We start from the raw sequence: 19,939 nt of genomic DNA, 5'->3' as shown, positions 1-19,939 counted from the left end.
GATAGTATCTCCCTCTCACCTTAAACCCTGTCCTCCAGAACTTGCACCAATCCTGTGAATTCTTTTCTGCTCCCTTCTGAGTTTAAACTCATTCTTCCTATGCCGTGGTAAACAGAACTACACACAATTCTCTAAATACAGCCTAAGTATTAATTTTTAAACGGTGACATAACATCGCATCTCCGATACTCCTTGGAGCATGAAGGGAATTCTCCATCTTTGACACCCTGTCTTCCTGTTGGTCAGCACTTTTGAAATCCCAGAGTCTCGACATTCATTGTGTACAACCTCAACTGGATATCTTCAGAATATGTTTTACGTTTTGTAGAACATAGAACAATGAACATAAAAGAAAAGTGACCTTCATACGGATCTGTCGGTTGATCCAGTGCTTTAATAATCATGGGATTCTTTGTTTAAAACCAGTAAAATGCTTTTATAACATTGGAAAAGAGAGAACAGTACAAACAAGGAACAGGCCCTTTGGCTCACCATGTATGTGCTGAATATGATGACAATCTAACTAATCCCATTGGCCTGCACGTAGTCCATATCCCTGTTTCCTGCTTGTTCACATGTCAGTCTAAATGTCACTTAAACATTGCTTTTGTACCTGCTTCTATGTATATACTCTGTCTGCTTAAAAAAAGAACTTGCCTCACAAATCTTTTCCCTTTCAAGGTTCTTTTGAAGACCCTGACCTAGAGTTACACACTGACTTCGGTTCTTTGTGAAAATCGGACATGTTCTCAGTGAGCACGATCAGCCGCTTTTCGACATACCAAGGCCGTTGCCTGGAATACTAGCGAGCCGGATTTTCGTGGCTCTGGAGACGGGCTGATTCATGACTGGTGCTGCTGCCTGATGTGTCGTGGGAGTACACGGAAGATTAAAAACAGCTAGCTGGCTGCTGGCTGTATGCCCAGAGACCCGAGTTCATAAATCAGTGAGTTGTTTTGTTATGTCTCCCCTCTTGCTGTGAAATGGGGACACCTCTTTTTCCCTAATGAGAAAGTATTTTTTTGCCATTGGATTTGAAATTTCAATCTACCGTACAGTAGTATATGGCTAATTGTTCCAATACCTGATGTGCCATTTTGAAGAGACTCAGTTGAGTATTCCGCTCCTGGTAAAGTTGGTTTGGAGTTGGTGTGAGTGAAATCTGTTGCAAAACTGGTTGAAGTAAAGGGACCTTCCTTTTGATCTATCAGTGTGTTTTCTGTTAATGCAGAATTGTTAGTTTGTTAATATTCAGAGGAAACTTCCTGTATAAAAAAACCACTAAAACATAGAGAATATTGAAGAGTACAGCAAAGGAACAGGCCCTTTGGCCTAAGGTGTTTCTGCAAACATAATGCCAATCTAATTATTTCCATCTGCCTGCACATTGTCCTCATCTATCTACTCCCTACTTCTACATGCATCTATCTCAATGCGTCTTAAGCATTTCCATTACATCTACCATCTTCCCTGGCAACACGCTCCAACCAATTTGATTAAAATATCTTCTCTTGCAGATCTGTGATAGTATCTCCCTCTCACCTTAAACCCTGTCCTCCAGAACTTGCACCACTCCTGTGAATTTTTTTCTGCTCCCTTCTGAGTTTAAACTCATTCTTCTTATGCTGTGGTAAACAGAACTACACACAATTCTCTAAATACAGTCTAAGTATTAATTTTTAAACTGTGACATAACATCACATCTCCTATACTCCTTGGAGCATGAAGGGAATTCTCCACCTTTAACAGCCGGTCTTCCTGTTGGTCAGCACTTTTGAAATCCCAGGGTCTCGACATTCATTGTTTACAACCTGGCCTGGACATCTTCCCAATATGATTTACTTTTCATTTGTAGAACATAGAACAATGAACATAAAATAAAGTGACCTTCATACAGATCTGTTGGTTGATTCAGTGCTTTAATATTCATGGGATTCTTTGTTTAAAACAGTAAAATGCTTTTATAACATTGGAAAAGAGAGAACAGTACAAACAAGGAACAGGCCCTTTGGCTCACCATGTATGTGCTGAACACGATGACAATCCAACTAATCCCATTGGCCTGCACATGGTCCATATTCCCTGTTTCCTGCCTGTTCACGTCAGTCTAAATGTCACTTAAACATTGCTTTTGTACCTGCTTCTATGTATATTCTCTGTCTGCTTAAAAAAAGAACTTGCCTCACAAATCTTTTCCCTTTCAAGGTTCTTTTGAAGACCCTGACCTAGAGTTACACGCTGACTTCGGTTCTTTGTGAAAATCGGACATGTTCTCAGCGAGCACGATCAGCCGCTTTTCGACATACCAAGGACGTTGCCTGGAATACTAGCATGCCTTCTGGGTGCCGGATTTTCGTGGCTCTGGAGACGGGCTGATTCATGACTGGTGCTGCTGCCTGATGTGTCGTGGGAGTACACGGAAAATTAAAAACAGCTAGCTGGCTGCTGGCTGTATGCCCAGAGACCCGAGTTCATAAATCAGTGAGTTGTTTTGTTATGTCTCCCCTCTTGCTGTGAAATGGGGACACCTCTTTTTCCCTAATGAGAAAGTATTTTTTTGCCATTGGGTTTGAAATTTCAATCTACCGTACAGTAGTATATGGCTAATTGTTCCAATACCTGATGTGCCATTTTGAAGAGACTCAGTTGAGTGTTCCGCTCCTGGTAAAGTTGGTTTGGAGTTGGTGTGAGTGAAATCTGTTGCAAAACTGGTTGAAGTAAAGGGACCTTCCTTTCGATCTATCAGTGTGTTTTCTGTTGATGCAGAATTGTATTTTGTTAATATTCAGAAGTATCTTTCTGTATAAAAACACCTAAAACAACAAAGGAGAGGAGTACAGCAAACAAACAAGCCCTTTGCCCTAACCTGTTTGTGTCAAACATAATGCCAATCTAATTATTTCCATCTGCCTGCACATTGTCCTCATCTGTCTACTCCCTACTTCTACATGCATCTATCTCAATGTGTCTTAAACATTTCCATTACATCTACCATCTTCTCTGGCAACACGCTCCAAACAACTTGATTAAAATAACTTCTCTTGCAGATCTGTGATAGTATCTCCCTCTCACCTTAAACCCTGTCCTCTAGAACTTGTACCAATCCTGTGAATTTTTTTCTGCTCCGTTCTGAGTTTAATCTCATTCTTCCTATGTCGCGGTGAACAGAACTACACAGTATTCTCTAAATGTGGTCTAAGCATTAATTTTTAAACTGTGACATAACATCGCATCTCTTGTACTCCTTGGAGCATGAAGGGAATTCTCCACCTTTGACACCGTCTTCCTGTTGGTCAGCACTTCTGAAATCCCAGGGTCCCGACATTCACTGTGTACAACCTGGACTGGATATATTCCCAATATGTCAAACATTTTCATTTGTAGAACATAGAGTGTCACAGCACAATACAGCACTTCAGCCCACAACATTGTGCCAACCTTTTAACCTAGTTTAAGCTTTATCTAACCCTTCCCCCCTGTATCGCCCTCCATTCTTCTATCTTCCATGTGCCAATCTACAATTATCTTAAATCCTCCTAATGAATCTGCTGGGTTTCCATGCACCCCCATTCAACATAAAATATCTTTCCTTCAATCTCCCCCCTTCCCATACAGTACATTCCTCCAATCACCTAAAAATCGTGTTCTCTCAATAATTCATTGGTGTACTGGGACAGAAGTCTCTGGCTAACTTTCTCATTTCCTTTTATATTTTCTCTGCAAATTCTATTGAAGCAGCCAGTACGGAAATGATGCTAAATCTGGATCACACTTTGATTAGAATGCACATTGTACTGTGTAAAGTTTGCGTTGCTATATTATGAGTAATATTAAAATTAATATCTAATTTTAAATTGCTGATGTGGAAAGCAACTTCAGAAAGTTAAGCAATATCCAATATTTCATTGTCTCAGTTCAATGTTAAAGGGACTTTCCTGCTCAAGGACAATTTTTTGATGTAGAAAATACATTGACCAAAATACGTGCAGATAATGATCCTGAACTTGTAAACAATGATATTTCCACAGGACTAAGAATTTTGTGTCATTAAGCTTAAAATAAGAATCTGTTATATTAGAGTGATTTCTTAATGTGTACCTGATGCACCTTCATGAAATGGCATTGTTGAACGTTCTCCTGAATGGATCGATTCTGCTGGTAAATCAGTTTTTGAGATGGTATTAGCAAAATCAGTTGCAATTTTTACTGAAGTAAAGCAACCTTCATACGGATCTGTCGGTTGATTTGGTGTTTTAATATTTATGGGAATCTATGTTTAAAAACAGTCAAATGCTTTTATAACATTGGGAAAGAGAGAACAGAACAACCAAGGAACAGGTCCTTTGGCCAACCACGTATGTGTTGAATATGATGAAAATCTAACTAATCCCATTTGCCTGCACGTGGTCCGTATCCCTCTGTTTCTTGCCTGTTCACATGTCAGCCTAAATGTCACTTAAACATTGCTATTCTACCTGCATCTATGTACATTCTCTGTTTGCTTAAAAAGAACTTGCCTCACAAATCTTTTTCCTTTCAAGGTTCGTTTGAAGACCTTGACCTAGAGTTACATGCTGACTTCGGTTCTTTGTGGAAATGGGACATGTTCTCAGGCCGCTTTTCAATATACCAAGTTCGTTGACTGGAATACTAGCGTGCCTTCTGGGTGCCGGATTTTAATGGCTCTGGAGACGGGCTGATTCATGACTGGTGCTGCTGCCTGATGTGTCGTGGGAGTACACGGAAGATTAAAAACAGAGAGCTGGCTGCTGGCTGTGTGCCCAGAGGCCCGAGTTCATAAATCAGTGAGTTGTTTTGTTATGTCTCCCCTCTTGCTGTGAAATGGGGACACCTCTTTTTCCCTAATGAGAAAGTATTGTTTTTTGCCATTGGGTTTGAAATTTCAATCTACCGTACAGTAGTATATGACTAATTGTTTCAATACCTAATGTGCCATTTTGAAGTGACTCAGTTGAGTGTTCCGCTCCTGGTAAAGTTGGTTTGGAGTTGGTGTGAGCGAAATCTGTTGCAAAACTGGTTGAAGTAAAGGGACCTTCCTTTTGATCTATCAGTGTGTTTTCTGTTGATGCAGAATTGTACTTTGTTAATATTCAGAAGTATCTTTCTGTATAAAAACACCTAAAACACCAAAGGAGAGGAGTACAGCAAACAAATAAGCCCTTTGCCCTAATGTGTTTGTGTCAAACATAATGCCAATCTAATTGTTTCCATCTGCATGCACATTGTCCTCCTCTGTCTACTCCCTTCTTCTACATGCATCTATCTCAATGTGTCGTAAGTATTTCCATTACATCTACCATCTTCCCTGACAACACGCTCCAAACAACTTGATTAAAATAACTTCTCTTGCCGATCTGTGATAGTATCTCCCTATCACCTTAAACCCTGTCCTCCAGAACTTGCACCAATCCTGTGAATTTTTTTCTGCTCCGTTCTGAGTTTAATCTCATTCTTCCTATGTCACGGTGAACAGAACTACACACAATTCTCTAAATGTGGTCTAAGTATTAATTTTTAAACTGTGACATAACATCGCATCTCCTGTACTCCTTGGAGAATGAAGGGAATTCTCCACCTTTGACACCCTGTCTCCACCTTTGACACCCTGTCTTCCTGTCACCCTGTTGGTCAGCACTTCTGAAATCCCAGGGTCCCGACATTCATTGTGTACAATCTGGCCTGGATATCTTCCCAATATGTCAAACATTTTCATTTGTAGAACAGAGAATGCCACCGCACAATACAGCACTTCAGCCCACAACATTGTGCCAACCTTTCAGCTTACTTTAAGATTAATCTAACCGTTCCCCCCACGTAGCCCTCCATTTTTCTATCATCCACGTGCTAATCTATGGTTTTCTTAAATCTTCCTAATGTATGTGCCTCATGAAGGCTTTCCATGCTCCCCCACCCAATGTAAAAAGGCTTACCTTCACTCTCTCCACTCCCCATACAGTACCTTCCTCCAATTATCTAAAAATCATGCTATAATCTATTTGCACCCTGGGGCATAAGTCACTGGCTATCCTTCTTATTTCCTTTTATATTTCCGCTGTAAATTTTATACAATCAGCCAGTATGGAATTGATGCTAAATCTGGATCATACTTTGATTAGAATACACATTATACTGTGTTAAGTTTACATTGCTATATTATGAGAAATACTAAAATTAATATTTAATTTTAAAACACTGATGTGGAAAGATACTTCAGAAAGTTAAGCAATATCCAATATTTCATTGGCTCAGTTCAATGTTAAAGGGACTTTCCTGCTCAAGGATAAATTTTTCATGTTAAAAATGCATTGACCAAACTATGTGCAGATAATGATCCTGAAGTTGTAAACAATGGTATTTGCAGAGGAGTAAGGATTTTGTGCCATTAAGCTTAAAGTAAGAATCTGTTATGTGAGACAAATTCCTTAATGTGTACCTGATACACCTTCTCGAAAAGGCACCGTTGAACTTTCTCCTGAATGGATCCAGTCTGCTGGTAAATCTGTTTTTGAGGTGGTGGTAGCAAAATCAGTAGCAATTTTGACTGAAGTAGAGCGACCTTCATACGGATCTGTCGGTTGATTCAGTGTTTTAATATTCATGGGATACTTTGTTTAAAATGTTACGAACCCCGTAACTGGGTCACTTACCAGCAAAGATAGAGAGGTCCATTGAAGTCTGATGGTACTATTTTTAACAGTATTTATTAGTAAAAATACACAAAAATAATATCAATGCAAACATACAGATAATATATGTCGTCAATACTAAATCTAAAAGTGCGGGTATAATAATAATCAATAAGAAATAGCTCTATCGTTGTCTAGGGGATAATATATTGTCCGATGGAAATATAAAAGTCACTCAGTTCATTCAGGCTGCAGCCTTTGGTTGGAGTCAAGAGAGAGATTTTTAGAAACTTGCCGGCTTTTCCTTTTATGATTTTGATCCTTCGAGAGTTCCGTTGGTGTGGCCGGTCACGTGGCCTCTCCTTTAGCTAAAGCCATTCTTCCGTGGCGAGCCCGCCAAGTCCCAGGCAAGGGAAAAGGATGCACGCGAGCCCCACCGGCTGTCGCTATTAAACGCTGTCAAGGGATTTCTAGCGTTTCTCCTGGTGCGTCTAAAGGGGTTGTTCCCCAGACCCTCTTTTATCCTTACTCACGGGGTCTCAGATGTCAATCAGGTTGGGATGATGCCATCCCTCAACCAGCCCACTCTGGTCATCCCCTGAGGGGCTTCAATGAATAGTACAGTACTCAATACACAATTCCGTCTCCAAGAGATAATAGCTGTTATCAATGGTTCCGTCTTGCTGAGGCCAGGACACTTTCCAAACCCTGTGTATTCTGGATGTCACTCTCTCATTTCCTGGGTCCCAGACCCGAATTAACAGCGATCTTGCGATTCTCAAAAAGGAGGGGGCTACTTTGTACCCTTCGGCCGTCAGAGTTGTGGCACATTCGTAACAAAAAACAGTAAAATGCTTTTATAACATTGGAAAAGAGAGAACAGTACAACTAAGCAACAGGTCCTTTGGCCAACCACGTATGTGTTGAATATGATGAAAATCTAACTAATCCCATTTGCCTGCACGTGGTCCGTATCCCTCTGTTTCTTGCCTGTTCACATGTCAGCCTAAATGTCACTTAAACATTGCTATTCTACCTGCATCTATGTACATTCTCTGTTTGCTTAAAAAGAACTTGCCTCACAAATCTTTTTCCTTTCAAGGTTCGTTTGAAGACCTTGACCTAGAGTTACATGCTGACTTCGGTTCTTTGTGGAAATGGGACATGTTCTCAGGCCGCTTTTCAATATACCAAGTTCGTTGACTGGAATACTAGCGTGCCTTCTGGGTGCCGGATTTTAATGGCTCTGGAGACGGGCTGATTCATGACTGGTGCTGCTGCCTGATGTGTCGTGGGAGTACACGGAAGATTAAAAACAGAGAGCTGGCTGCTGGCTGTGTGCCCAGAGGCCCGAGTTCATAAATCAGTGAGTTGTTTTGTTATGTCTCCCCTCTTGCTGTGAAATGGGGACACCTCTTTTTCCCTAATGAGAAAGTATTGTTTTTTGCCATTGGGTTTGAAATTTCAATCTACCGTACAGTAGTATATGACTAATTGTTTCAATACCTAATGTGCCATTTTGAAGTGACTCAGTTGAGTGTTCCGCTCCTGGTAAAGTTGGTTTGGAGTTGGTGTGAGCGAAATCTGTTGCAAAACTGGTTGAAGTAAAGGGACCTTCCTTTTGATCTATCAGTGTGTTTTCTGTTGATGCAGAATTGTACTTTGTTAATATTCAGAAGTATCTTTCTGTATAAAAACACCTAAAACACCAAAGGAGAGGAGTACAGCAAACAAATAAGCCCTTTGCCCTAATGTGTTTGTGTCAAACATAATGCCAATCTAATTGTTTCCATCTGCATGCACATTGTCCTCCTCTGTCTACTCCCTTCTTCTACATGCATCTATCTCAATGTGTCGTAAGTATTTCCATTACATCTACCATCTTCCCTGACAACACGCTCCAAACAACTTGATTAAAATAACTTCTCTTGCCGATCTGTGATAGTATCTCCCTATCACCTTAAACCCTGTCCTCCAGAACTTGCACCAATCCTGTGAATTTTTTTCTGCTCCGTTCTGAGTTTAATCTCATTCTTCCTATGTCACGGTGAACAGAACTACACACAATTCTCTAAATGTGGTCTAAGTATTAATTTTTAAACTGTGACATAACATCGCATCTCCTGTACTCCTTGGAGAATGAAGGGAATTCTCCACCTTTGACACCCTGTCTCCACCTTTGACACCCTGTCTTCCTGTCACCCTGTTGGTCAGCACTTCTGAAATCCCAGGGTCCCGACATTCATTGTGTACAATCTGGCCTGGATATCTTCCCAATATGTCAAACATTTTCATTTGTAGAACAGAGAATGCCACCGCACAATACAGCACTTCAGCCCACAACATTGTGCCAACCTTTCAGCTTACTTTAAGATTAATCTAACCGTTCCCCCCACGTAGCCCTCCATTTTTCTATCATCCACGTGCTAATCTATGGTTTTCTTAAATCTTCCTAATGTATGTGCCTCATGAAGGCTTTCCATGCTCCCCCACCCAATGTAAAAAGGCTTACCTTCACTCTCTCCACTCCCCATACAGTACCTTCCTCCAATTATCTAAAAATCATGCTATAATCTATTTGCACCCTGGGGCATAAGTCACTGGCTATCCTTCTTATTTCCTTTTATATTTCCGCTGTAAATTTTATACAATCAGCCAGTATGGAATTGATGCTAAATCTGGATCATACTTTGATTAGAATACACATTATACTGTGTTAAGTTTACATTGCTATATTATGAGAAATACTAAAATTAATATTTAATTTTAAAACACTGATGTGGAAAGATACTTCAGAAAGTTAAGCAATATCCAATATTTCATTGGCTCAGTTCAATGTTAAAGGGACTTTCCTGCTCAAGGATAAATTTTTCATGTTAAAAATGCATTGACCAAACTATGTGCAGATAATGATCCTGAAGTTGTAAACAATGGTATTTGCAGAGGAGTAAGGATTTTGTGCCATTAAGCTTAAAGTAAGAATCTGTTATGTGAGACAAATTCCTTAATGTGTACCTGATACACCTTCTCGAAAAGGCACCGTTGAACTTTCTCCTGAATGGATCCAGTCTGCTGGTAAATCTGTTTTTGAGGTGGTGGTAGCAAAATCAGTAGCAATTTTGACTGAAGTAGAGCGACCTTCATACGGATCTGTCGGTTGATTCAGTGTTTTAATATTCATGGGATACTTTGTTTAAAATGTTACGAACCCCGTAACTGGGTCACTTACCAGCAAAGATAGAGAGGTCCATTGAAGTCTGATGGTACTATTTTTAACAGTATTTATTAGTAAAAATACACAAAAATAATATCAATGCAAACATACAGATAATATATGTCGTCAATACTAAATCTAAAAGTGCGGGTATAATAATAATCAATAAGAAATAGCTCTATCGTTGTCTAGGGGATAATATATTGTCCGATGGAAATATAAAAGTCACTCAGTTCATTCAGGCTGCAGCCTTTGGTTGGAGTCAAGAGAGAGATTTTTAGAAACTTGCCGGCTTTTCCTTTTATGATTTTGATCCTTCGAGAGTTCCGTTGGTGTGGCCGGTCACGTGGCCTCTCCTTTAGCTAAAGCCATTCTTCCGTGGCGAGCCCGCCAAGTCCCAGGCAAGGGAAAAGGATGCACGCGAGCCCCACCGGCTGTCGCTATTAAACGCTGTCAAGGGATTTCTAGCGTTTCTCCTGGTGCGTCTAAAGGGGTTGTTCCCCAGACCCTCTTTTATCCTTACTCACGGGGTCTCAGATGTCAATCAGGTTGGGATGATGCCATCCCTCAACCAGCCCACTCTGGTCATCCCCTGAGGGGCTTCAATGAATAGTACAGTACTCAATACACAATTCCGTCTCCAAGAGATAATAGCTGTTATCAATGGTTCCGTCTTGCTGAGGCCAGGACACTTTCCAAACCCTGTGTATTCTGGATGTCACTCTCTCATTTCCTGGGTCCCAGACCCGAATTAACAGCGATCTTGCGATTCTCAAAAAGGAGGGGGCTACTTTGTACCCTTCGGCCGTCAGAGTTGTGGCACATTCGTAACAAAAAACAGTAAAATGCTTTTATAACATTGGAAAAGAGAGAACAGTACAACTAAGCAACAGGTCCTTTGGCCCACCATGTATGTGTTGAATATGATGAAAATCTAACTAATCCCATTTGCCTGCACGTGGTCCGTATCCCTGTTCCCTGCCTGTTCACCTCTTTTTCCCGAATGAGGAAGTTTTTTTTATTCTGTTAGGTTTGAAATTTAAGTCTACTGTACATTAGTATATGGCTAATTGTTTCAATACCTGATGTGTCATTTTGAAGTGACTCAGTTGAGTGTTCCGCTCCTGGTAGAGTTTGTTTGGAGTTGGTGTGAGCGAAATCTGTTGCAAAACTGGTTGAAGTAAAGGGACCTTCCTTTTGATCTATCGGTGTGTTTTCTGTTAATGCAGAATTGTTAGTTTGTTAATATTCAGAGGAAACTTCCTGTATGAAAAAACAACTAAAACATAGAGAATATTGAAGAGTACAGCAAAGGAACAGGCCCTTTGGCCTAACGTGTTTTTGCAAACATAATGCCAATCTAATTATTTCCATCTGCCTGCGCATTGTCCTCATCTGTCTACTCGCTACTTCTGCATGCATCTATCTCAATGCGTCTTAAGCATTTCCATTATATCTTCCATCTTCCATGGCAACACCCTCCAAACAACTTGATTAAAATAACTTCTCTTGCAGATCTGTGATAGTATCTCCCTCTCACCTTAAACCCTGTCCTCCAGAACTTGCACCAATCCTGTGAATTTTTTTCTGCTCCGTTCTGAGTTTAATCTCATTCTTCCTATGTCGTGGTGAACAGAACTACACACAATTCTCTAAATGCGGTCTAAGTATTAATTTTTAAACTGTGACATAACATCGCATCTCCTGTACTCCTTGGAGCATGAAGGGAATTCTCCACCTTTGACACCCTGCCTTCCTGTTGGTCAGCACTTTTGAAATCCCAGGGTCCCGACATTCATTGTGTACAACCTGGACTGGATATATTCCCAATATGTCAAACATTTTCATTTGTAGAACATAGAATGCCACAGCACAATACAGCACTTCAGCCCACAACATTGTGCCAACCTTTTAACCTAGTTTAAGCTTTATCTAACCCTTCCCCCCTGTATCGCCCTCCATTCTTCTATCTTCCATGTGCCAATCTACAATTATCTTAAATACTCCTAATGTATCTGCTTCATGAATGGTTTCCATGCACCCCCATTCAACGTAAAATATCTTTCCTTCAATCTCCCCCTTTCCCATACAGTACATTCCTCCTATCACCTAGAAATCATGTTCTCTCAAATAATTCATTTGTGTACTGGGACAAAAGTCTCTGGCTAACCTTCTCATTTCCTTTTATATTTTCTCTGCAAATTCTATGCAAGCAGCCAGTATGGAAATGATGCTAAATCTGGATCTCACTTTGATTAGAATGCAGATTGTACTGTGTAAAGTTTGCGTTGCTATATTATGAGTAATATTAAAATTAATATCTAATTTTAAATTGCTGATGTGGAAAGCAACTTCAGAAAGTTAAGAAATATCCAATATGTCATTTGCTCAGTTCAAATTCGAAGGGACTTTCCAGATCAAGGACAATTTTTTGATGTAGAAAATACATTGACCAAAATATGTGCAGATAATGATCCTGAACTTGTAAACAATGATATTTCCACAGGACTAAGAATTTTGTGTCATTAAGCTTAAAATAAGTATCTGTTATATTAGAGTGATTTCTTAATGTGTACCTGATGCACTTTCATGAAATGGCATTGTTGAACGTTCTCCTGAATGGATCGATTCTGCTGGTAAATCAGTTTTTGAGATGGTATTAGCAAAATCAGTTGCAATTTTTACTGAAGTAAAGTGACCTTCATACGGATTTGTCGTTTGATTCAGTTTTAATATTTATTGGAATCTATGTTTAAAAACAGTCAAATGCTTTTATAACATTGGGAAAGAGAGAACAGAACAACCAAGGAACAGGCCCTTTGGCTCACCATGTATTTGCGGAACATGACGACAATCTAACTAATCCCATTTGCCTGCACGTGGTCCGTATCCCTGTTCCCTGCCTGTTCACCTCTTTTTCCCGAATGAGGAAGTTTTTTTTATTCTGTTAGGTTTGAAATTTAAGTCTACTGTATATTAGTATATGGCTAATTGTTTCAATACCTGATGTGTCATTTTGAAGTGACTCAGTTGAGTGTTCCGCTCCTGGTAGAGTTTGTTTGGAGTTGGTGTGAGCGAAATCTGTTGCAAAACTGGTTGAAGTAAAGGGACCTTCCTTTTGATCTATCAGTGTGTTTTCTGTTGATGCAGAAATGTACTTTGTTAATATTCAGAAGTATCTTTCTGTATAAAAACACCTAAAACACCAAAGGAGAGGAGTACAGCAAACAAATAAGCCCTTTGCCCTAATGTGTTTGTGTCAAACATAATGCCAATCTAATTGTTTCCATCTGCATGCACATTGTCCTCCTCTGTCTACTCCCTTCTTCTACATGCATCTATCTCAATGTGTCGTAAGTATTTCCATTACATCTACCATCTTCCCTGACAACACGCTCCAAACAACTTGATTAAAATAACTTCTCTTGCCGATCTGTGATAGTATCTCCCTATCACCTTAAACCCTGTCCTCCAGAACTTGCACCAATCCTGTGAATTTTTTTCTGCTCCGTTCTGAGTTTAATCTCATTCTTCCTATGTCGCGGTGAACAGAACTACACACAATTCTCTAAATGTGGTCTAAGTATTAATTTTTAAACTGTGACATAACATCGCATCTCCTGTACTCCTTGGAGAATGAAGGGAATTCTCCACCTTTGACACCCTGTCTTCCTGTTGGTCAGCACTTCTGAAATCCCAGTGTCCCGACATTCATTGTGTACAATCTGGCCTGGATATCTTCCCAATATGTCAAACATTTTCATTTGTAGAACAGAGAATGCCACAGCACAATACAGCACTTCAGCCCACAACATTGTGCCAACCTTTCAGCTTACTTTAAGATTAATCTAACCGTCCCCCCCACGTAGCCCTCCATTTTTCTATCATCCACGTGCTAATCTATGGTTTTCTTAAATCTTCCTAATGTATGTGCCTCATGAAGGCTTTCCATGCTCCCCCACCCAATGTAAAAAGGCTTACCTTCACTCTCTCCACTCCCCATACAGTACCTTCCTCCAATTATCTAAAAATCATGCTATAATCTATTTGCGCCCTGGGGCATAAGTCACTGGCTATCCTTCTTAGTTCCTTTTATATTTCCGCTGTAAATTTTATACAATCAGCCAGTATGGAATTGATGCTAAATCTGGATCATACTTTGATTAGAATACACATTATACTGTGTTAAGTTTGCATTGCTATATTATGAGAAATACTAAAATTAATATTTAATTTTAAAACACTGATGTGGAAAGATACTTCAGAAAGTTAAGCAATATCCAATATTTCATTGGCTCAGTTCAATGTTAAAGGGACTTTCCTGCTCAAGGATAAATTTTTCATGTTAAAAATGCATTGACCAAACTATGTGCAGATAATGATCCTGAAGTTGTAAACAATGGTATTTGCAGAGGAGTAAGGATTTTGTGCCATTAAGCTTAAAGTAAGAATCTGTTATGTGAGACAAATTCCTTAATGTGTACCTGATACACCTTCTCGAAAAGGCACCGTTGAACTTTCTCCTGAATGGATCCAGTCTGCTGGTAAATCTGTTTTTGAGGTGGTGGTAGCAAAATCAGTAGCAATTTTGACTGAAGTAGAGCGACCTTCATACGGATCTGTCGGTTGATTCAGTGTTTTAATATTCATGGGATACTTTGTTTAAAATGTTACGAACCCCGTAACTGGGTCACTTACCAGCAAAGATAGAGAGGTCCATTGAAGTCTGATGGTACTATTTTTAACAGTATTTATTAGTAAAAATACACAAAAATAATATCAATGCAAACATACAGATAATATATGTCGTCAATACTAAATCTAAAAGTGCGGGTATAATAATAATCAATAAGAAATAGCTCTATCGTTGTCTAGGGGATAATATATTGTCCGATGGAAATATAAAAGTCACTCAGTTCATTCAGGCTGCAGCCTTTGGTTGGAGTCAAGAGAGAGATTTTTAGAAACTTGCCGGCTTTTCCTTTTATGATTTTGATCCTTCGAGAGTTCCGTTGGTGTGGCCGGTCACGTGGCCTCTCCTTTAGCTAAAGCCATTCTTCCGTGGCGAGCCCGCCAAGTCCCAGGCAAGGGAAAAGGATGCACGCGAGCCCCACCGGCTGTCGCTATTAAACGCTGTCAAGGGATTTCTAGCGTTTCTCCTGGTGCGTCTAAAGGGGTTGTTCCCCAGACCCTCTTTTATCCTTACTCACGGGGTCTCAGATGTCAATCAGGTTGGGATGATGCCATCCCTCAACCAGCCCACTCTGGTCATCCCCTGAGGGGCTTCAATGAATAGTACAGTACTCAATACACAATTCCGTCTCCAAGAGATAATAGCTGTTATCAATGGTTCCGTCTTGCTGAGGCCAGGACACTTTCCAAACCCTGTGTATTCTGGATGTCACTCTCTCATTTCCTGGGTCCCAGACCCGAATTAACAGCGATCTTGCGATTCTCAAAAAGGAGGGGGCTACTTTGTACCCTTCGGCCGTCAGAGTTGTGGCACATTCGTAACAAAAAACAGTAAAATGCTTTTATAACATTGGAAAAGAGAGAACAGTACAACTAAGCAACAGGTCCTTTGGCCCACCATGTATGTGTTGAATATGATGAAAATCTAACTAATCCCATTTGCCTGCACGTGGTCCGTATCCCTGTTCCCTGCCTGTTCACCTCTTTTTCCCGAATGAGGAAGTTTTTTTTATTCTGTTAGGTTTGAAATTTAAGTCTACTGTACATTAGTATATGGCTAATTGTTTCAATACCTGATGTGTCATTTTGAAGTGACTCAGTTGAGTGTTCCGCTCCTGGTAGAGTTTGTTTGGAGTTGGTGTGAGCGAAATCTGTTGCAAAACTGGTTGAAGTAAAGGGACCTTCCTTTTGATCTATCGGTGTGTTTTCTGTTAATGCAGAATTGTTAGTTTGTTAATATTCAGAGGAAACTTCCTGTATGAAAAAACAACTAAAACATAGAGAATATTGAAGAGTACAGCAAAGGAACAGGCCCTTTGGCCTAACGTGTTTTTGCAAACATAATGCCAATCTAATTATTTCCATCTGCCTGCGCATTGTCCTCATCTGTCTACTCGCTACTTCTGCATGCATCTATCTCAATGCGTCTTAAGCATTTCCATTATATCTTCCATCTTCCATGGCAACACCCTCCAAACAACTTGATTAAAATAACTTCTCTTGCAGATCTGTGATAGTATCTCCCTCTCACCTTAAACCCTGTCCTCCAGAACTTGCACCAATCCTGTGAATTTTTTTCTGCTCCGTTCTGAGTTTAATCTCATTCTTCCTATGTCGTGGTGAACAGAACTACACACAATTCTCTAAATGCGGTCTAAGTATTAATTTTTAAACTGTGACATAACATCGCATCTCCTGTACTCCTTGGAGCATGAAGGGAATTCTCCACCTTTGACACCCTGCCTTCCTGTTGGTCAGCACTTTTGAAATCCCAGGGTCCCGACATTCATTGTGTACAACCTGGACTGGATATATTCCCAATATGTCAAACATTTTCATTTGTAGAACATAGAATGCCACAGCACAATACAGCACTTCAGCCCACAACATTGTGCCAACCTTTTAACCTAGTTTAAGCTTTATCTAACCCTTCCCCCCTGTATCGCCCTCCATTCTTCTATCTTCCATGTGCCAATCTACAATTATCTTAAATACTCCTAATGTATCTGCTTCATGAATGGTTTCCATGCACCCCCATTCAACGTAAAATATCTTTCCTTCAATCTCCCCCTTTCCCATACAGTACATTCCTCCTATCACCTAGAAATCATGTTCTCTCAAATAATTCATTTGTGTACTGGGACAAAAGTCTCTGGCTAACCTTCTCATTTCCTTTTATATTTTCTCTGCAAATTCTATGCAAGCAGCCAGTATGGAAATGATGCTAAATCTGGATCTCACTTTGATTAGAATGCAGATTGTACTGTGTAAAGTTTGCGTTGCTATATTATGAGTAATATTAAAATTAATATCTAATTTTAAATTGCTGATGTGGAAAGCAACTTCAGAAAGTTAAGAAATATCCAATATGTCATTTGCTCAGTTCAAATTCGAAGGGACTTTCCAGATCAAGGACAATTTTTTGATGTAGAAAATACATTGACCAAAATATGTGCAGATAATGATCCTGAACTTGTAAACAATGATATTTCCACAGGACTAAGAATTTTGTGTCATTAAGCTTAAAATAAGAATCTGTTATATTAGAGTGATTTCTTAATGTGTACCTGATGCACTTTCATGAAATGGCATTGTTGAACGTTCTCCTGAATGGATCGATTCTGCTGGTAAATCAGTTTTTGAGATGGTATTAGCAAAATCAGTTGCAATTTTTACTGAAGTAAAGTGACCTTCATACGGATTTGTCGTTTGATTCAGTTTTAATATTTATTGGAATCTATGTTTAAAAACAGTCAAATGCTTTTATAACATTGGGAAAGAGAGAACAGAACAACCAAGGAACAGGCCCTTTGGCTCACCATGTATTTGCGGAACATGACGACAATCTAACTAATCCCATTTGCCTGCACGTGGTCCGTATCCCTGTTCCCTGCCTGTTCACCTCTTTTTCCCGAATGAGGAAGTTTTTTTTATTCTGTTAGGTTTGAAATTTAAGTCTACTGTATATTAGTATATGGCTAATTGTTTCAATACCTGATGTGTCATTTTGAAGTGACTCAGTTGAGTGTTCCGCTCCTGGTAGAGTTTGTTTGGAGTTGGTGTGAGCGAAATCTGTTGCAAAACTGGTTGAAGTAAAGGGACCTTCCTTTTGATCTATCAGTGTGTTTTCTGTTGATGCAGAAATGTACTTTGTTAATATTCAGAAGTATCTTTCTGTATAAAAACACCTAAAACACCAAAGGAGAGGAGTACAGCAAACAAATAAGCCCTTTGCCCTAATGTGTTTGTGTCAAACATAATGCCAATCTAATTGTTTCCATCTGCATGCACATTGTCCTCCTCTGTCTACTCCCTTCTTCTACATGCATCTATCTCAATGTGTCGTAAGTATTTCCATTACATCTACCATCTTCCCTGACAACACGCTCCAAACAACTTGATTAAAATAACTTCTCTTGCCGATCTGTGATAGTATCTCCCTATCACCTTAAACCCTGTCCTCCAGAACTTGCACCAATCCTGTGAATTTTTTTCTGCTCCGTTCTGAGTTTAATCTCATTCTTCCTATGTCGCGGTGAACAGAACTACACACAATTCTCTAAATGTGGTCTAAGTATTAATTTTTAAACTGTGACATAACATCGCATCTCCTGTACTCCTTGGAGAATGAAGGGAATTCTCCACCTTTGACACCCTGTCTTCCTGTCACCCTGTTGGTCAGCACTTCTGAAATCCCAGGGTCCCGACATTCATTGTGTACAATCTGGCCTGGATATCTTCCCAATATGTCAAACATTTTCATTTGTAGAACAGAGAATGCCACCGCACAATACAGCACTTCAGCCCACAACATTGTGCCAACCTTTCAGCTTACTTTAAGATTAATCTAACCGTTCCCCCCACGTAGCCCTCCATTTTTCTATCATCCACGTGCTAATCTATGGTTTTCTTAAATCTTCCTAATGTATGTGCCTCATGAAGGCTTTCCATGCTCCCCCACCCAATGTAAAAAGGCTTACCTTCACTCTCTCCACTCCCCATACAGTACCTTCCTCCAATTATCTAAAAATCATGCTATAATCTATTTGCACCCTGGGGCATAAGTCACTGGCTATCCTTCTTATTTCCTTTTATATTTCCGCTGTAAATTTTATACAATCAGCCAGTATGGAATTGATGCTAAATCTGGATCATACTTTGATTAGAATACACATTATACTGTGTTAAGTTTACATTGCTATATTATGAGAAATACTAAAATTAATATTTAATTTTAAAACACTGATGTGGAAAGATACTTCAGAAAGTTAAGCAATATCCAATATTTCATTGGCTCAGTTCAATGTTAAAGGGACTTTCCTGCTCAAGGATAAATTTTTCATGTTAAAAATGCATTGACCAAACTATGTGCAGATAATGATCCTGAAGTTGTAAACAATGGTATTTGCAGAGGAGTAAGGATTTTGTGCCATTAAGCTTAAAGTAAGAATCTGTTATGTGAGACAAATTCCTTAATGTGTACCTGATACACCTTCTCGAAAAGGCACCGTTGAACTTTCTCCTGAATGGATCCAGTCTGCTGGTAAATCTGTTTTTGAGGTGGTGGTAGCAAAATCAGTAGCAATTTTGACTGAAGTAGAGCGACCTTCATACGGATCTGTCGGTTGATTCAGTGTTTTAATATTCATGGGATACTTTGTTTAAAATGTTACGAACCCCGTAACTGGGTCACTTACCAGCAAAGATAGAGAGGTCCATTGAAGTCTGATGGTACTATTTTTAACAGTATTTATTAGTAAAAATACACAAAAATAATATCAATGCAAACATACAGATAATATATGTCGTCAATACTAAATCTAAAAGTGCGGGTATAATAATAATCAATAAGAAATAGCTCTATCGTTGTCTAGGGGATAATATATTGTCCGATGGAAATATAAAAGTCACTCAGTTCATTCAGGCTGCAGCCTTTGGTTGGAGTCAAGAGAGAGATTTTTAGAAACTTGCCGGCTTTTCCTTTTATGATTTTGATCCTTCGAGAGTTCCGTTGGTGTGGCCGGTCACGTGGCCTCTCCTTTAGCTAAAGCCATTCTTCCGTGGCGAGCCCGCCAAGTCCCAGGCAAGGGAAAAGGATGCACGCGAGCCCCACCGGCTGTCGCTATTAAACGCTGTCAAGGGATTTCTAGCGTTTCTCCTGGTGCGTCTAAAGGGGTTGTTCCCCAGACCCTCTTTTATCCTTACTCACGGGGTCTCAGATGTCAATCAGGTTGGGATGATGCCATCCCTCAACCAGCCCACTCTGGTCATCCCCTGAGGGGCTTCAATGAATAGTACAGTACTCAATACACAATTCCGTCTCCAAGAGATAATAGCTGTTATCAATGGTTCCGTCTTGCTGAGGCCAGGACACTTTCCAAACCCT

General features: G+C 39.8%; 1 long non-coding RNA gene across 2 annotated transcripts in view; it reads left to right on the top strand.

Annotated features, from left to right (window-relative positions):
* LOC140724344 (uncharacterized) overlaps positions 1–19,939 on the top strand; it is a 103,183-nt gene that overhangs the window by 62,730 nt on the left and 20,514 nt on the right. For both annotated transcript variants that reach the window (XR_012098104.1, XR_012098105.1), the window contains exons 2-5: positions 682–946; positions 2,206–2,481; positions 4,542–4,805; positions 7,750–8,013. This is a non-coding gene — a long non-coding RNA (uncharacterized lncRNA). The remainder of the gene's footprint in view (positions 1–681; positions 947–2,205; positions 2,482–4,541; positions 4,806–7,749; positions 8,014–19,939) is intronic.

This window comes from Hemitrygon akajei, chromosome 3 (genome assembly GCF_048418815.1).
Source record: "Hemitrygon akajei chromosome 3, sHemAka1.3, whole genome shotgun sequence".
Taxonomy (NCBI): Eukaryota; Metazoa; Chordata; class Chondrichthyes; order Myliobatiformes; family Dasyatidae; genus Hemitrygon; species Hemitrygon akajei.
The sequence above is the reverse complement of the archived record's forward strand: the minus strand, read 5'-3'. Positions and strand labels throughout refer to the sequence as shown.